This window comes from Belonocnema kinseyi, chromosome 9 (genome assembly GCF_010883055.1).
Source record: "Belonocnema kinseyi isolate 2016_QV_RU_SX_M_011 chromosome 9, B_treatae_v1, whole genome shotgun sequence".
In the NCBI taxonomy this organism is placed as follows: domain Eukaryota; kingdom Metazoa; phylum Arthropoda; class Insecta; order Hymenoptera; family Cynipidae; genus Belonocnema; species Belonocnema kinseyi.
This window is the reverse complement of record NC_046665.1, coordinates 125,013,368-125,033,755: the sequence shown is the minus strand read 5'-3', so window position 1 is coordinate 125,033,755 and position 20,388 is coordinate 125,013,368.

The window sequence follows — 20,388 nt, the reverse complement described above, 5'->3', positions numbered from 1 at the left end:
ACAACTTAGAAAACACTGTTAGTCGATATTTTTTTCTCCTTTTTTGCTCTTCGATAATATATAATACGTTAAACAAAAACTACCCCTAATTCATATATACCCTCCCCTCGTAATCAAAATCGTTTAAAAAGATGAAAAACCACCTTGAACAATGCAAAAATTATTTACAATTCCAAATTAATTACATGACACTTGAAAATTTCCCCAACTTCATAATTTTATCGAAAAACTTCTCTTCCACGTAAACATATACAGCGGAAGATATTCTATCGCATACGTTCACGCGGAAGGGTAGTTTTGAGAATATTATAATAAAAGGGAAATTTGCAAGTAGCATGCAATTCATTTGGAGTTCTAAATCAGTTTTACATTGTCCAAGGTGGTTTTACAACATTTAAAACGTTTTTGATCACGAGGGGTGAATATGTATGACTTAGGGTTCGTTTTTGGGGAACGTATTATACATTATCGCAAAGCAAAAAAAAAAGAATATCAACTAACAGTTTTTTCTAAGTTTAATTATTTTTATTTATTTTTTCATACATATAAATGTTCTGCTGCATACGTTCACGTGGAAGGGTATTTTTAGGGAAATTAAAATAATGCGAAATTTTAAAGTACCATGTGATCAATTTGAAGCCATAAATGATGTTTACTTTGTTGAAGGTAGTTTTCCCATTTTGAAAATGTTTTCGATCACAGGGGGAAGTTATGTAAATCTTAGGGGCAGTTTTTTGGGAAACGTAATATATGTCATCAGAGAGCAAAAAAAGCAAAAAAATCTACACTTATCGTTTATCGCATTATAATCATTTTTAGTGAGCTTTGGTAGGTGGATATGCTGTAATATTATTAGAAAAACATCTATTCATCAAAGAAAATAGGGAAATTGCTGTGATATTTAAATTATTTATCTGTGTGATAAAATTTTTTAGCCAACTATTTTTTATAAAAATTCAAAAATCCTCTTTTTGACTGCAAAATTCAACTTTTTTGTTAAAAATTCGTCTCTGTTGCTTGATAATCAATCTTTAATGGTTTAAATTTGATGTTGACTTGTTTGGTTGAAAAGGTATCTATTTTTTAGAAAATGTGTCTCTTATGGTAGTTGTTGAAAATTTAGTTTGTTTGAAAATTCATCATGTTAGTTGAAAATTTTTATTACTCTAACTAGAAATATTTGATTAGAAATTCTTCTTATTTGTTTACATCTTCTTTTTTATAATACACTGACCAATGGATTTAGCATTTTTTGGATTTCAAGTAAATTTATTGCTGTTAATCGAAAATGAAATTCGTCTTATTGTCCGGGATTCAGGAAATATTTGAAATTATCTTTTATTCTTTCTAATTCTACAAGATCCAGTACTTTTATGAAATTCTTTGCAATTTATAGAAATATTATAAAATGTTTAGAATTTATTTATCTCTATTGAAATCCGTTGAAAATCATTGAGAATCGTGCCATTAACATCCTTCGAAATGCTGACATTTTCTGAACATCCTTAAAATTATTAAAAATATCCTTGAACCTTTTAAATTCTTTGAAATCTTTCCAATTTTTTATTCTTACTTTTAAAATTTTCGTATAATGGGTCAAAGAGTTGGCCCACAGGACATTTTCTGGATCAGTTGGTTAATTACAGTCTGCTTTTAAGTGCTGATTTTTACAAATAAATAATAATAATAAGTCCGTTTTTTAACCTTGGGATATACAAAAGTGAAAAGTTTAGCTTCTTTCAGACAAGAATAAAGCAATTAAATATAAACAGCTATTGGTCAAATTAATGATTCAGAACCCTCTTTATTGATTGCACCTGATTCTTTTGAAAAGTTCTAAATAATTTTTTTTTCGTTGTTTAAGTTTCAATGCCACAAATTCGAAGGTGATCAGTCGTAAATTTTGTATTTGACAAGAAAATTGTTTCAATAATTGAGTTTTAAAATATTTAATCTTGAGATTTGCAAATTAGAAATATCAAATTAATATCAATCAAAAAAGAACTATTCGAAAAAGACGAAAGTTCGCCAAATTATTAAATTATTTTGAATGATCTAATTCACATTAGTTATAATGTTCGACCAGTGTTCGCAGCATGTCGTTGGTTCGTTGTGACAACTTTGTTTTTTTAATTACCTTATTTTAAATTCCAATTCTTTTTATGTTGAATAATATTTAATATATTCAAAACCTTGGTACTTATAATCAATTTTAATTATGCTAATGTAGATAGGAATTGTAAACTTTGATAAACTAATACAAACGTTAGACTTACACAAAAATCAAATTATTCATTGAAACTATAAAAGATATATCTAAGTTTACTGCGTCGGTAAGTTGTTAGTGGTAAGAATTTCAATTTTGTAAATAGATATGAACAAAAGTGTTTTTATTTTGTAAATAATTAAGCAAATTTAAATAATAGTTATAGATTTTTATATTCAGTTAATTCTTGAAGTTGACTTAAGAGTTATTTAACTTCTAAAATTATTAAATGATTATAAATGTACAGCGTCGATAATTTTTGTTCGCTAATAGGTTCGAAAATTCCCGGGAATTTTGTCCTCGATCAAAAGGGCCACCCTACAATTATTATTTTGTAGTCCTTAAGGAACCAAAAAAGCATCGAAATTAAAAAAATAATGATCAATATTTCTGCTGAATACAGGAATATATTTTGTTGCCTGAACTTTATTCAGTTTAAATTATATTGTCAAGACATGATTGTGATTTGTTAACAAACAAAAGAAATAGAGAATTTTAATTTTCAATTTTCGACCGCTCCTAATTTACATTATTACTACAATATTCTGGGGTCTCAATATCTTCAAAATATGAATATGAGTAGAGTCTCATTACCCTTTCAGCACAGACGACAGAAGGGACTTTCTTCAAGCCCTATCTTATGTCTGTGATATTGGAAGTTTCCGTGTCCTATAAAAATTTCTGTTAGGACATTGACTTCATTCCTCCCGAGCCTAGGTAAATCCTTCCGTTCATGAGAGTTTAGCTTTGAGCCCAAGAGCGCTTTAGCCTGTCTGCAGCCGGAGACCAAATCCCACTAATTCTAATACTGGCTCGTGTCCAGTACAATTTTCTTTTGCTGCTATCGTTGCTAGCCTGTCCGATATCTCATTGCCCTTAATGCTGCTGTGTCCAGAGACCCAGAACAGAGTGACTCGATTTTCTGTCGCTAGCTTATTTAGTGCCTCAAAGCACTTGTATACTAGTATTGACGTAGTCGTTGTTCCATTCAGAGCCATCATAGCAGACCTTTTGTCTGGGCAGATACCAATAACCTTTTATTGCAATATTCCTTTGCCGCATGGTTTATTCTGCATCGCAGGATCGCTGAGTAGATCCACAATAATTGTCGTCGGTTTCAAACCCCCGCTTTTCCCTATGGCTCTGCTACAAAGCCAAAGAGTCACTACTAGCTGCTTGCAATGGATTTTCAGGTGCTCGTTCCATGGCAGCTTTTTATCCAAAATAACTCGTAAATATTTGGATGGTCCTTGGATTTCGAGTTTTTTTCCAGCCACTTTCAATGTACTCGTAGTTCCCCACTTATACCTTCTGGTGCGCTGACCACGCACGATAACCAGTATATTGTCCGCATAGCCTATATCGTGATGGCACTGACTCGCGCTTCAATTCTGTTAACCATGCCTGTTTTCCTTCTTCGCTAAGGTTGCGAGCTGCGACTGTTTATGTTCAATCGTTCCTAGACTAAACAGCGATACCGTTTGTAAGTGTTTGTCAAAAATTCCTTTGTGAACCCAGTTTAACACAAGAACGGCGGATTTTTTCCTTACCAGACCTCAGTTTCTCGTCAGTCTCGGACTCAAGAAATTGTCAAACGATTCTGAGTGCTTTTCTCAATAAGAAGAAAGAACCTTGCTCTTTGTTGTCGCATCGTTAAGAAAATCAACAGTTTCTTTAACTTTTCTAGTTTTGTTGAAGTGAGGCTCATTCTCATCCATAAGGTAAAAGAAAATGATTCTGTTGAAGCTTAAAGTAAACCCGCTAGCTTTTAAGGTGTCTTGTGGATTTTATTCATGTTGGGAGCCTCATTCTCTAATTCATGAAGTGAGTTTTGATTCAAAACTGAGCAAATCCTTTCTGGGATTTGTTGAAATGAGGCTCATTCTCGTCCACAAGTTGGAAAAAAATCATCCTCTTAAAGCTTAAAGTAAACCCGCTAGCTTCCAAGGTACCTGGTGGACTTTATTCAAAATGGGAGCCTCATTTTTGAACTATACTAAGTTAACCGCTTACTTATTCCTTTTCATGTTAAATCAATCAAAGACTATACGTTTTTATGAGTTTACTGTGTTTTTAAAATAAAAGTGTACGTACCTCCACCGGTGGATTAGCCTCGCTGTCATATGGTAGAAAGAAAAACTTGCTATTCCTTAAAGATTCATGGCAATTGCCATCAGGGCTCTAGATCATAGCTCAAGCAACGGGACGACGTATCTCGAACTAACCAGGGTCCCTGGATTAGTGAGATACCTGGCTGGCAAACTTAAAGTTGAGCTGTCCAAAGTGGTAGAAGAGCCTGTTGTTGAGGACCGCAAGAGCGGTCTCTTGCTCTCATCTGCGACTCAGGAATTTGCACAACTTGGAAATATTTCATTCCTTAAGCTGCGTCTTCTTTCTAATTCCTATCCTGCCTGACGATTCGCTAGGAGGCTGTCTTTAGTGACGGGCTGAATCCCTCCAGCGGACGGAGGACTATAGACGGGTCTTCCAGTTTACCTGGCAACCACGTCATAGCCTTAACCATTCTATGGAGCAACTCAACTCAACCCACATTAAAAGATGCGCATTCTTAAGGTCTTGTCTTGACCACAGCCTTGTGTAGTCAAGATACAGTGTAGTCAAGGTCAGCTGCCACAAATAAGAAGACCCCTCCCCTTCAGAAAAAAGCTCTTGAATTTTGGCTATTGATCTGCGGACACTCTTTCGAGCACCCTCCAGATAGCCCTCTGTAGAGCTCAAACTGCTCCTAGTGAGCAGCGAGTCCGGGTATCTCGTATCCGTCACCACCATCCTTCACGGGGTCACTCCTCTAGGCGGCCGCCAGTCTGTCCCCCGACGACTCCCTGTTCGTTGGCTGCTGGACCGCCTCGTGCATCTTCACTGGTCCAGTCCACCCCCCCCCGGAGGGGTGCCACTGAGCCCCTTCCTCGCTTTTGAGCCTTATTGCTGGTTATCGTCGTTGTCGTAGCCGATTCACCAGGTTCTGCAGTTGTTTCACTAGCCGGCTGCGCTTACCTCCTCAGTTTTCTTTTCAAGGAGTGTGTGGCTTCTTTCCAAGGAGTGTGTGGCAACTCACTCATTATAGTCTGCTCCGCTTTTGTTTGTTTATGCCTGACGTCACAGAGACAGAAGTACGATTCCTTATAATTGAATATAAGACGTTTTAAAGGTATAGATAAGTATGTGCAATATCTCAGTTGGTAAGCAGTCCGGTAGTCAAGGTCAGAGAAAAGGCAAGTTACGAATTAAGAGAGTGAAATAGTGATACTGTAAAAGATGACAAAAAAATAAACTTTACCATACTGAAAAAAAGGAAGGATTAGATTTTTTAACAATAGGATTCTATTAGGAGTTGGAAAGAATCATTTTTTTAATTTTAATTTCTGTAGGACTTTAAATCCTTTCGAGATATCCCATTGACTATAATTTCTCTTATTTTGGTAGAGTTATGAGTATGTCCATTTGCTACATTCTGCTACAAAGGATGGTCCATGTCTTCTTAGATCCTCTAAGTTAGACTCTAAAGTGCACTAAAATTTAGGAAATTCGTTCTGTCATTTTCTTTGGCCTTGAATTTTTCGTGCGTATTCTTTGGGACCAGATCTTTTGCGACTTATGTTCTAATACTAATATTTTGGGGATCATTGTGTAAGAACATCTTATTATCTCTAGATTTTTGTTAAACTTTCGATTCCAATTTTAATTTTCAAACATACAGCTCAATACTTGAGGTTCAAGAGGGGAATAAGAAAATCTGTATCTTTAATTTCATTACTAGCTTTATTACTTATTATGTCAAATCATTATGTTTTCACAAGATTAATTTTGAAAAACAAGTAAGAATGAGTCCGGTTTAGAGTAATTAGCGGATTTTCCAAACACACCATAATTCCGAGCTGTAGTCTTGCCCATAGTAATTGCCAATTTATTCTCATTGAGGTCTATTCTGATCATTTTGTGATCTTTATCAAATATGGGAACAATGTCTTCACCTACGATTCTTCCAATGATTAAAGTACGGTATCCTAACAATTGTACACGTAGACCTTGTGCAGTTGCATCTTTGAGATTAATAAAGCCACGCTGATCGTCTTCGATGTAAATAATTTCTTGAATGTTTTCTTTATTAGTAGATGCGGAAGTGGATGGTGGTGTTACTGCTGCTTCTCGCTGGGCAGTCCCTCCGCCCTGCGTTCTTCCTAGTCGTACACCTCTTCCGGACTGCCTACTTCCAGAGGGAGCCTCAACGCCAACCGGTCTTGGTGCTGAACCTGGCCTTAAGGGGAAACCTGATCCCAGTGGTGTACCTAATTCTGTAAAAAAATATAAATAGACGAGTTTGCAGTTTCCATACTTAAAAATATGACTAGGAGCGACTTAATACTAAGTTAAAATTAATTCTGCTGACTAAATATTTGAAATAACGTCAATCATTTTATACCCTGAATCTAATCTTATTTCTAGAAAAAGCTTTGGTTAGTTTTTGGGATGATGAAGTTTGGAGCAGACCATGTAGAAAATATATGAAATTTCTCCAGTTTGTATTAAATAAAAACAGCACAAAATCCCAGACGGAAATATTATATGTAGTGGATACGTAGCATACTAGAATATATATTCACCAACACAATTCAGGAAAACCGTCAGTACGATAACCAAAATTCCAATAAGGATCTTCATTATGCCGAATACTGCTTTTGTGAATATCCTGCAGACTGAATATTCTGAACAAGATGGTGAAACTCTATATGTACCTTAGCAATGCTTTCAACTGGCAATTGTAACCCACCCTTCTCCATTGTAAATCTTTTCAATATCAAGTGTATGTAACTGTTTACATTAGCATACTGCGCGTGGTTACCCTCCCCTCCCGCAATCCATAAAGAAGATAAGTATTTTTCAACGGTACCTTACATAATATTTTAACGGTCAGATTATTCTTAATTCATGTGTCATTACACAAACCAAATTTTAGAAGAAGTATATCAATACATGCTTACGGTTAGCGCAAATATTACACGCGCAAAAGGAAATAATATTGAATTAAGAAGATATCGTTTTGAAGACATACGGCACCATACATACTTACTGTGAATCGGATAATTGGAAACAACATCGTATTTCGGCGAATTGTCGCCGTTTTTAGAATAATTTTCTTTTGGATATTAATTTAACATGTGTAATTTGTAACTTAATAGTTGGTTTATTACGAACATAAGCCTAATGATACAAAGGGAAAATCCAGACGATTATTTATGAAAATATAATCTATTTTTCATGAGCTCCTAAAAAGAAGTTCGCAGATTCAGGTCAAGATGTGTCACGTTAATTTCAGTCACGTTATGCCAACGTGCTATATGGACGAACTCTTGCGTAATATTCAAATGAGCTAATTATTCTTATTTATTTTATTTAAGCAATTAGCGACTCAGCCAAGATAAAAATCTTTGAGCAAATATTCAAGCTAATCAGATTTTCGGCGAAACAACATTATCTTTTTCTAGACTATTGTAATCTGATAAAGTTTAATTTTTTATGTTTTATGATTGCTTATTTCAGTATTTTCAAAAAAGTTATTCTCTATCATTTTTAACCACTCGCTCACTTTTCTACAGAAGCTTATACTCGCTTTGCTACTTACATACGTTTGCTTTAATTTCTTTTAGGAGCAACCCTATAATTCCATAATCTTTCAGAACTTCCCAAAGCCTACTCCCATCCACCTTATCAAATGGACTCTTCTGCTCAACAAATCGACAGAAAGCTTTTTTTACTCTGAAACATTTTTCGGTAATCTGTTTAGAGCTAAACGTATTACCCGTGCAAGAGCTGCCTCGCATGAATTCATACTGGACCTCACAGATACTTTCTTCTATTATTTTCATTACGCCATAAATATTTTTGAATATATTTGGCCTATGATACTTATTAACCTGGTGACTCTGTAATTCTTGCAGTTGCCTCACCATTTTTTTAATTCCAAATTATATACTCGATCTTAGAAGCACAGATTCTGTCAATCGGGTTTTCCAACATCTCGGCTTCCATATTGCAATAGTGCTCTTCCATAGTCTTACCATCTGTGACGTATATCATTGCACTCTTGCTATTCCCAATGCCGGCTAATCCTGTACTAGTACTTTCTCTTTCTGAATATATACTCTCATTGAAAAAATAAATTCAAATTTCCTTTGGAAGTTTTTTACAATTGCGTCCCTTGCTCCACTCTCTTTTGTCCCTTCTTTTTTAAACTAATATTATAACTTTTATGTACTTGTCACTATAATCATTTCCTAGTAAAATTCTCTTGTAATTGCCAAGACCTGTGATATTAAAATTTATTAGATACAACTGTTTCTTTCGTTTCCGGCTACATAGTTTTCATTATCCTGCCACTCATCCCCAGTAATTCTTTCTGGAACCGCAGTAGCACAGACTTCGGTTGCACTCGTTTTAATGATTTCCTTGAACATTGGAAATTATGGTGCTTCTGATTTATTCTTGTTAGGTTTTTTTATTTCTTTGGTCTTATTCGTCTATTCTGTTTAAATGACAAAAAAAAGTAATCTCCACCAAATTTGAGCGTAATCGGTTAATATTGTCACGTGGCCCGAAGCACCTTTAGCTTCTCATGCAATCACCATGGGGAAAAGTACCTTAAAATTTAAATTGCAGTTAATTTTTTATATCTCATCAGAATCCTTTGTTTCTTTTTGATTATGATCTTTGGACTATGTTGAAAAATATATCTACGCGAATTTTTTTTTTCATCTGCAAAATGGCGGATTCCTAAATTTGACTCAAAAATACAGTTTTTACAATTAATAACAAAATCTTGTGAAATTTCTACTAAAGGCAGATTTATTTATTAGAAAGCACGTGATGACAAAACAAATTGAAATTTTTTTAAAAATTTAAGATGGGCGCCCAATTTTATTGCGAACTCAGTGTTTCCTTAGTTCTCGGTGATAACTTTTCAGGTGTCAATTTACGTGCTACATTTTTGGTTGGAAAGAGATGGTTAGAAAGAAATCTCAAAGTTTTCACTAAATTAAAAATGACGCCTTATTACTATTTTCAAAAGTTACATAACTTTTAAAAATTTTACCAAAATATGAAATACATTTGCGAAAAGGATTTAGTGATTACCAAAACCACTTGCTTGGAAAGTTCGTAAATTTGCAGTATACTGGGAATGTTATTTTTTATGAAATTTGAAAACTTTTCGCCGATTAGTCAGAAATTATCATTTTATGGGTAATTTTATTATCCAATCCTTCAAACTTTAAAAAAATAAAAAGTTTTGGTAATCATACAATCCTTTCCGAAAATGATGAACGCAGTTTAGTAAAACCAAAAAGAAAATCACAAATAAATTTTAAAAACGTATCAGAGAAGAGAGGTGAGCCGAGCAGAAAGCAATCATGATTTTGGAGGACACAAGACTATTTTCATTTTCTAGCATACAAAACCTCCACTCAGTGAGTGGAGAAAACCCCTTTAGAATTCTAATTAAAATTATGCAATCTTCTCATCAGATGATCATACAATCCATACATATTCAATTCGCACGACAAAAACAAAGTGAAGTTAATCCGATCAGAAAGACATTAATGAAAAGATCAACTCTCACAATAATCAATCGAAGAGATCAGCCCATTGCTCAAGCACGTCTGATCAGAGTTAAAATTAATGAAAATTAATTAACAAAATTCTGACCCTGCCTTTAATACTCTAGTCGACCGCGTATGTATATAAACCCAAATTTCACAACCATACGTACTCGAAAAATAAACCTGCCGCTAGTATCTTAAATCCTATACCTATGAAAATCTCGAGATCTGCTTCCAAACATTCACTTAGTAGGAATACAATTGATTTTTTTTAATTTTAAGAGCTTCAGACGAAAAACATAGAAAATGCGAGTTTTTTAGTATTTCCTAAGGCTCTACCTAAAATTTTTCATAATTTTGACATTCATGCATCACGAAATATATTTCTTCACAATAATCTAGCCTTTTAATTCACACCTAGACAGTTGTCAAATTTGGTGAAGATTATTTCTTTATCATTCAAACAAAATAGGTGGGTGGAGTTAAACCACGAAGAATGCAAAATCCAAAAATAAGTAACTTTCGTTTCTCTGAATTATTTATCTCGATTCAAGTCATCTTTTTCATAAAGAGCTGGATGTTGGTTTTAATTTGGTAAATACCCTCTGTTTATTTGATCATCACCTCTAGTATTAGCTTAAAATTGTTTTTATAAAAACTTGATGATCTCACCATTTTAGTAATGACAATCATAATGATCTTTATGTTCCAAAGGTTGTTGCAACTGAGCAACAATCACTTTTTTTTTATTTTCCTCATTTTTAGCTAAAAAGCATACAATTCTACAAAAGAAATACGTGCAAAATAAATAACGTAGACTACTCGGCATCTCGCAAGGTGGTTATGAGTCATCGTATATTGCTGATGTTTGGCTCCGGTCCATTTTTTTCTGCTTTTTTATAAATTTCTGGTGCTGCATTACCTTACACAAATACAATAGAAATTTAAATAGACCGCATTGACAAATTGACCACAAGTTCAAATAATTTGTCGCTATCCCATTGCAATGCTCTTTCTAGCATAGCGTTGGGTTAAGATGGAAACCCAAGATCGTTGACACATTCAACCGATAGAATGCTGAACCCCTGTGTCTGTAAAGGGCACAAGGTCACAATAGTTTCAGATAAGGTAGAAGATATAGAAACTACTATAATTGCTTTTATATTGGCGGGGTAAAATGTGACTTCATTTGCTACAGTCCTCTGCTCAACACGGTCTATGTCTTCCTAGATCCTCTGAAGAAAAAAAAACTCAGCTCAAAACTTTAGATTCAGCAATGAAGAAAGGAAATCAGCGGCTTTGGTCTTATTATTAGTTTGATTACTAAAATCGTAAAATCATGATGTTTTTACAAAAATAAATGTAAATAACTTACAGTCGGTGTGTTTTAGGAAAATCAGTGCGTGTTCCAAACACACCCCATCTTCGAGCTACAATCTTTCCCATAGTAATAGCCAGGTGATTCTGATCAAGACCCATTCTGATTATCTTGTGATTTTTATTAAATACTGGAAGAATGTCTTCATCCTCGATTTTTCCGATGATAATATTAAAGTATACTAATAATGGAACATCTCGTCCTTGTGTAGCTAAATCTTTCAGCTTATTAGAGCCATGCTGAGGGTCTTCGATATAAATATTTTCTGAAACTGTGTCTGCATCAAGAGATTCGGAAGTTGGCATTGGTTCTGCTGGTGCTGCTGCTGGTTGGGTGGTCAGAAAGTTATTGCTCTATAAAAAATAAATATTACTTTAAAGTGCAGGAAAAACCAATTAATTACTCTATCCTATACTTTATTGTATCTTGAGAGGTCCCTTTTTCAATTATTAGCTTTGCTTCGTTTTCCTTTCTTGAAAAGCGTTTCCAGGAATTCTCTTTCCTTCTGATTTCTTTCATGATAAAGAATTTTAATATTATTCAAATTGAAATCATGAAAACGTGTAATTTTATGCTTTGAGAGGACTGGATTACAATTTTTACAATTAAACTTGTAAATCATACACGTTTTCTCTAGTGTTTCGTATCTTTTTCTAATCTCACAATTTTCTTGCTCTTAATTGAGATTCTATATAAGGTATGTAAATCTAATTCATCCAAAATTGATTTCAAGATCTTTAGGATTTTCCTAGAACATGGAAGAACAACAGTGTTAAATGTATTATAATCTTCTATATTTATTAAATTTTGATTCAAGTCGTATCAAGAAAACTTTATTTACTTGAGACACAAAACTTGTCCTAGGTTCCTAGGGAGTTCTAACCTTTGGTTGGCAGAAATTATTATTAAATTTGAAATGTAGCTAATGGAAAACATATTTAATAGCATGAAGAAAATGGTTTTTAGGCATTTTTGTATCAATTCTAACAGAGTTCCAAAGTTTTTTTAAGGCATTTTTCAACTTTTTCGTAAGGTTGGTTTGAAATCCTCAAAAGAAACTGAAAGGGAATAGAGACAGCGAAGAGATTCCAAAAAGGATCAGATGAAAAATATGAGAGAGAACCTGAGGGTAAGAGATGAGAAATGGGAAAAGGAGATAAAAGAGCTGAAAGGAAAAAATAGAAGGACTATAGAGGGATGTGGTGTTGGTATTAAAGACAAAAATAAATAAAATGAAGCAGTTGGAAGCAGAGATTATGGTGTGGAAGGAAAGGGTTAAACAAGGGCTTACAAATTTGCAGGGCAAGTCGGATATAAAAGTAGGGGAAGAAAGAGAGGGGTGCAAGTGCTGCTACAAAGCATAGAGTTCATTGAAGGCGAGGTAGTGAAAGTTTGGTTAGAGGGATGAAGGGAAAAAGAAGTGGCGGTTGTGGAATTGGAGAGATAGGAAGAAAATTTGGGGGGAATACGAAGTAAAAATAAATAAACAAGTAAGAAAAAGGATGTGCAAAGAATGCTGAACGATAGAGCTAAAAGGGAGATAAGAAAGAAAGGGCGGCGAAGATATGGTATCAAAAAATAAAAGTAGATAAGAAAATGTTGATATCTGATGAGAAGGAGGTGTCGCAGGAAGTGCAGGCGAACTTGCTTCTTGGGAAGTATGGGGTAGTAGCAGTAAAGCAGGGTAGAGGAGTGGTAAAGTTGCTGTACAGGAACTTAGCAGGGGTGAAGAAGAAAGATGAGAATTTCTCGATGTTCGTACAGAAATTTGATGTTGTAGAACTAATAGAGAAGTGGATAGAGAAAAAGGAATAGGATAGAGTAGAACGTGCAAATGAGGGCAGTCAAGATAGAATGGGTAATGTGTAAGTTTGTGACGGTTGGTATGGTGGTAATGGGAGAGAGGAAACTTTCATTTAAAGATTGTGATGGAAAAGAACCTTTACAGGTAAGGCGAAAGCTTCAATAGGAAGTCGAAAGATAAGTTAATCAATTAGGACGGAGATATTCTAAGAGACTGGATGGAGGATAGATGCTGGGCATTGGCGAATGGTATAGTAACAGGGGACGAAGAGATATAGACCATCGGTGAGGGAGTATGTGATCATAAAAATGCAAGGATCGAAGGAGACCGAGAAATTAGCAGTGGAAGAGAGAATGGACTTAGACCATCAGCCATTAGGTTTTGGGATAGAGGTGGAGCATGGTTGAAGGCTTGGTGGGGACGAAGGATCGTTAGGGAGAGGGTGACATTAATAAGAGAGGCGATAGAAAAGTATCAAGAACAGTTACAAAAAGAAAGCTTTGAGAGGGACTCAGTGGAAGACATATGGGATGATCTGAAAGAGAAAGTGAAATGGCGTGTGCAAAGAAGGTATTTAAATAGAAGAAGATAGCAGCTGTGAAGCCCTGGTCGGATAGCTAATCTAAAAACATATAAATAAAGGTGAAAAAGAAGTACACAAAGTAAAAAGAAGGAGCTGCGAAAAGAGAGTGGAATTTAAAAATGTGAAAGGAGTTCAGGTTGATGTTTGAGAATAAGCGGCAGAAAAATGAGAAAGATTTGGAAGAGCAGTCGAGAAGTTTTGAGACTGAAGGGAACATGGGGAAGCTGGTTATTAGGTTAAGCAACCGCAGGGTGGTGATAAGCAGGAAAATGGGCAGTTAGCAATGGAGGAAATTTAAATAAAACTCATTCCAGGGAGCAGATACACGCAAGGGGGATGAATGGATTAGAAGTATAAGGAAGGTAGAAAGAGATGAGCTTAATGATGAGGAAATAGAGAAGCGGATACGGAACTTGAAAGGTTTAAAGCAGTAGAGCTGGATGGGGTAGAAAACGAAGAGTGGCTGTTTGGCGCACAAAAAGTAAGGGCAAGGCTGAAGCGGGTAGTAAAAAAAATATAGAGGGGAAGGGATACCCAGAGGGTTGAGGGAGAGTTACATCACATTACCGTCTAAAAAGGTGGATAGAAAGAGGCAGGTGAATCATAGAGGGATTACGCTTATGAATACATGGTACAAAATTTACGCAATGGTGTCTAGAGGTAGGCTGCATAAGGAACTTGCGGAGAAAGGAGTACTCCCGGAGACGCAGGCATGCTTTAGGGAGGGAAGGAGTATTATCGATAATATTTACGTCTTGCAGCACCTGGTGGATAGAAAATTAGATAAAAAGGGTGCAAAAGTATATGCATTTTTTGTAAATCTAAAAGGTGCGTTCCTTTCGGTGGATAGGGGAAGATTTTCGGAGGTTTTGAAAGAGAGAGAGATAGAGAAAGAGAGATCTGATCGAGAGAGTAATAGAGTAATTGTCAGGATATGGTAACTCGCATATACAGATGACATTGTGCTGCTATTAAAGAGCGTGGGGGCATTGAAGACGATGATGAAGAAGGTTGAGTAGATAATTAAATAAGAATAGGTTAGTTAAATGCAGAAAAGTGCAAGGTTATGGTGTGCAGAAAAGAAGGTGGTGGGGATAAAGAAGTGGAGTGGAAGCAGAAGGGAAAAGGAAAAGTGCGAAGAGAAAATCTGATGATCAGGCAGGTATAGGGGCTGGAAAAGAGTTTCTCCGCAGATGGTTTTGGAAGAAGAATAGAAAAATTTTATTTACTAGTAATTAGTGTCTTATTTCATGGAGTGAAGGTGTGGGATCGGAAGGTAAGTGAGGAGGTTAATGAGATACAGGAGAGGTATGTAAAGTAGACACTGGGGTTGGAAGGGAATAGCCTATCTTCATTTTCAGGGTGGAAATAGGAAAATAACTTCATAGAGATTGAATCGTGGCTGTTTGGCACACAAGAGGTAAGGCAGACGCTGAAGGGCATAGTGAAAAATGTATCGAGGTGGGAGAGATTCCTAAGAAAGTGGAGGGAGGGTTTGATCATACTACTACAAGAGAAAGTAAATAAGAAGAGACAAAAAAATTATAAAAGTATTACACTAATGAATACTGCGTACAAAATATACGCAATGGCTTTAGGGAGGGAAGGACTACCATTGAAAATATTTACGTCTTGCAGCACGTGGTGGATAGCGAACTAACCAAAAAGGGTGTCAAAGTGTCTCTTTCTCTCTCTCTCTCTTCTCTTTCATTCCTAGGCTCTCCTACTCTCTCTCTCTCTCTCTTCTATTATATTCGCTACTTTCTCTAAATTACCTTTCTTTTCGCCCTCTTCTTGCTACCTACTTCTATTTCCGACCTTCCCGCCACCTGTTCAAGCCTTTTTCGACCCTTTTCTTCCACACACTAATCTCTTCTTCCATCTGCTTCATTTCATATTCTTTTCCCGTTCTTACCGACACCACATCCCTCTCTAATCCTTCTACATTCTCCGTCAACTCTCTTACCTCCTTTTCCGATTTCTAATCCATTACCAAAAGGTCCTCCCTCATATATTCTATCTGCTCTATAGCATCCCTGACTTTTTGGCTTCCACCGTTTCGCTTGTCCCTCTCCCCGACGCGTCATTTGACATCGGGTTACTTAAAGTTAGCCGTCGTGGCCTGTCGGAAATTTTCTCCCCGTTGAATTCACTAACTACACTGAAAATGCTCTCTTTGACCACATCCCGCTCTACCGTCGTAACTGGGACCTCTCAATGCAAAAAGTACCTTCTGCAACCTACAGATGTCTCTCAAGACTGTTGCCGCCATAAATTTTCTGTTTATTTGCTTTATTTCACCCCTTACAGCCCCTGAAAAAACCCTTTTTTTCCCCTAAACCCCCGCAGCACTACGAGAATCACTCTTGCTCCCCTTGAAGAACTTTACTCCTAGCCACAAACTACCCTGATCCCTTACTAACCTAACCGCACTTTTCCTATTACGCAAGAATCAACTGCACAACTACTCTGAAAAATAATTTTGAAGTCCTCAATCCACCGCTCACAACCCTACTCACCTCCTAGTCTTCCATCCTCACACTCCACTCACCTTTTCCAAACAAACTGTAAAACCTTTTCACCACCTGTCACCGCAACACGTTCTCAGTACCACCACCATCATGCAATTCCTTTTGACATTTATTATATGCTTACATAAATAAAGACAAAATTTAACAACAATTTCCAGACTGGTAAAGCATATATATACTCTTGATTCTTCCAATAAGCATATTATCGTATTCTAATCAATTGATTTAGATTTATGCCATTTTCAACTTTGTGAATGGATGCTGGTGCTTCTGATGCTACTGATTTATAGAGCCAGTCCATTCATGTAGCTTTTTTAGTAACTTCTAGTACAACATGGCCTTACACAACTTGGACGGACCCCAAACAATCATAACCTAACTCCTTCAAGTTTCTAGCTGTTTCTTGAATTAAAGTATTCTCTAAAAGAGAAGCGACTTTAAAACACCCACGAAATGAAACAGAATGCGACTTAGCACCACATGGATATTATATACAATCGAAGAAAAAAAAAGGATTAGATTAGATTAGTCACAATAGTTTCAAATGTGGGAAAAGATGAAGAAGCGACTATAATTGCTTTTGTATTAGTGCGGTTAAAAGTGAGTCTATTGGCTACAGTCCACTGCACAACAAGGTCTTTATATTCCTCGTTCCTCTAAAGTAAAAATGCACAGCTCAAGAATTGTGATTTAAGAGTAAAGAAATAAAATCAGTAACTTTAGTTTCAGTACTCGTTTTAATACTCATACAATAAAATCATTATGTTTGAACAATAATAATTTTTAATTATTTAATATGGGTGTGTTTTGAAAAAATCAGCGATTTTTCCAAATACACCCCAACTCCGAGCTACAGTCTTTCCCATAGTAATTGGCAGGTGATTTTGATTAATGTCTATTCTTATCATCTTGTGATCTTTATTAAATATTGGAAGAATATCTTCACCCTCGATTCTTCCAAGTACTAATGCATGATATATTAATAATGGAGCACGTTGACCTTGCAAATCTAAATATTTGAGATTGATAAAGCCACGTTGAGGGTCTTCGATGTAAATAATTTCTTTAACTATGTCAAAATCAAAAGATTCGAAAGTAGATGGTGGTGGTGGTGCTGCTGCTGGTTGGGTGGTTATTCTTCTCTGCGTTCTTCCAGGTCGCCCACCTCTTCCAGGCTGCCTACTTCCAAACGGAGCCGTAACGCGAGGCGGTCTTGGTGTAGAACCCGACCCTAAGGGAAAACCTGATCCTACTGGTGTACCTAATTCTGTAAGAAAAAATAGAAATGGATTCCAGGTGGGAAAATCAAACTTAGTTTATACGTAGTAGTTAAAATTGTATATGTAATTGTTTCCGCTGCATATACACTATATAGAATTATATGGTGTTACAACTTTATATATTTACCAACAGAGTTCAGGAAAACCGTCAGTAAGATGACCAAAATTGCAATAAGAATCTTCATCATGCATCACACTTCTTTCTACTGAATATCTTATCGAAGTTATATTCAGAATAAAATTTTGAAACTCTATATATACCTACGCATTGCTTTTTACTGGAAATTAAGAATCCAACATCGCCATTGTAAATCCTTTGTAATAGCCCCCCTAAACACCTTGAGTATTTTTTGATAAACTCTCGCCAGGGATAACGTTGTATTTGCAAAAATGATTTCACGTAAACGAAAGATATTCTGGTCATAGTATATATCATGAAAAAAATTATATTTTGCAATCTCAAGAAGAGTTAATATTAAATCAATCAAATGTTTTTACAAACACGGACTATTCAAAAACCTAAAAAATAAAACTTCGTACGTTACACCCGTTTCTAAGATGCAAAGTTTTTAAGGTACATAGATACAGAAAATTTATTTTAATAAAACTGAAATATTTGCGAAATTATACCAACAAATTATTCCTAAGAAAATGTTAAGTTCGGGCAAAAGTTACTTTAAAAGACAAAAGAATTAAAAATTCGAGAATACTTTTAATGAATTGCTATAAAAGAACGATTATTTCGAATAGAATTTCTAATGAGAAGAAACAATTTTTGAACAATAGGTTTTGAGAAGTTTTTTAGATTCAATATAAAAAAAATAATTTTTCCAATAAGTAAGGACGTTGCTAAGAGAATTTTTTTTTTAATAGCTCATGTATTGGTAATTATCGACCTTTTAGTGCCTAGTACCTGAATAAGTATTGTAGTGATCGTTATTCGATTAACTTCTGAAACACCTTTTTATTGATTTATTATAATTTTAAATTTTGAGATAGCTTTTATGTAAATCCGTTAAGAATTAAAAGAAACTTCTTTTATTCTATTAGTGGAAACATTCTTACATTTTATATAAATATTTTCATAAATATTTTATGTTCAGAAATGTGAATATGAAAATAAAATCTGCTTATATCCAGTTTTTTGCAATCTATTAGTAGTCCGCTGCTCATTTATTTCGAATGGCTAAGTGTATGTTATATCGCGGAAATTCAGAGCGACGTAGGAATAGTTACAACCACAAAAAATTGAAAAACCTGAAAATCAAAGGATAATTGTTAAAAAAATAATTTTTTGTACATAGTTCAATATTTTTTCATGAAATACTGGATTTGATCATTTAGGGAATCTATCAACAAGATTTTTAGCAACTTTTATCTTGTTTTGAGTAGGAAAATTGTAAAGAAAACTAAGTGTTTTTCCTGAGCAAATAGTTTTCCTATACCAATTTTTTATTTCTTGTATTTTATTAATTTTTTCAATTAAAGTCATACCAATAAAATATAATTTACTTATGAGACAAAACTGGCACTAGGAAAATGTGATCCAAAGTTATTAATACATTATCAATATCACATCTTTCAGTATTATTAATAAAAATTCATTAGTTCTCATACTATCTAAAATTTCAAAAGGCCATTTTTGAAGCATTTGGTAGGATTACTTGAAATCAGTCGCATCATCTCTATGAATTGTCACTGTGATACTTCATTTATCTGATTCAGTTATCATTGATTCTGTATGTTTATTTAAGAAAATTTTTGTTTCTTATTTAAGCCCTAATTCAATTTTTTTTCAAACTGAGTTTTCGGAGTATTGTTGTTTGAATAATCATTTTTTTCAACAAATTTGTTAATACAACCATCAGCTAATTTTCAAAATGTCGATACCTCTGTTTGTAATAATCACATTAGAAATATTTCAAAACCATGGGTTTGGCTGATCTTGGAAAAGAACTGAATGCATTTTTAAATTCAACTTTTGTACATATCCATGCTCTTTAAGAAAGCTTGAAAATTGTCGATAATTTTTTATATTATTCCTATCACATGAATCCCATTACCTGCATTTCTGTTTATCTTAGTGAAATCCGTTATTGAAAACTCTTACCTTCCTATGCCTATTTATGTGTTTTTTTGCCGATAAAGAAAAACACATTTCTCTTATTTTGCGAATAACTACAGCATATTTGAAGAATAATAAAATCAGTGAAGGTCGTGTGGGGGAAGGGGATTCCTGGGTGTATTGTTGAATTTAGCGCACGAGCTGCCTATGATAGGCAATACCGAATGCACTCGCAATATCAAAGACTTAAATTCCTGTGGCTTTTCTTTTGTTAAAAGTATCACTTATATAGCTAACAAATCTGACTAACTAATCCAATGCCCTTTATCTACGTCCTATAACTTTTTTATATTCTTATACCAATAATAGCTATTTCCGTTGGGGTAGAGGATATCATGAATGAAAAAGGCGATAAAGAACTATAAGAAGCAATTAGGCAACGTAACCTTTGAGGGGGAGTCGGTGTACGAGATATGGGAGCATCTAAAACAGAAAGTGAAAGGTGATGTGCAAATAAGGTATTGAGGAAGAAGAAGAAAGGAATGGTGAAGCCGTAGTGGGAGAGAGAATGTAACATGATGAAGACAAAGGTGATAAAGATGTACTGGAAGTGGAAGGAAGAAACCGCGAAAAGGGAGGAGTACGTAGAAATGAGGAAGGAGTTTAGGGGGATGTTTAAGAAGAAAGAGAAGCAAAAGGAAAAAGAGCTGGAAGAGGAATTGAGGAGTGTTAAGGCAGAAGGAAACATGCGGAAGGTAAAAATAAGGTTTAGGAAACGTAGGGTGGAGATAAGTAAGAAGATAGGGAGCGACGAATGGAGGAAACTTTCTAAGGATTCATGTCAGGAGTCAGACACACGAAAGAGTGA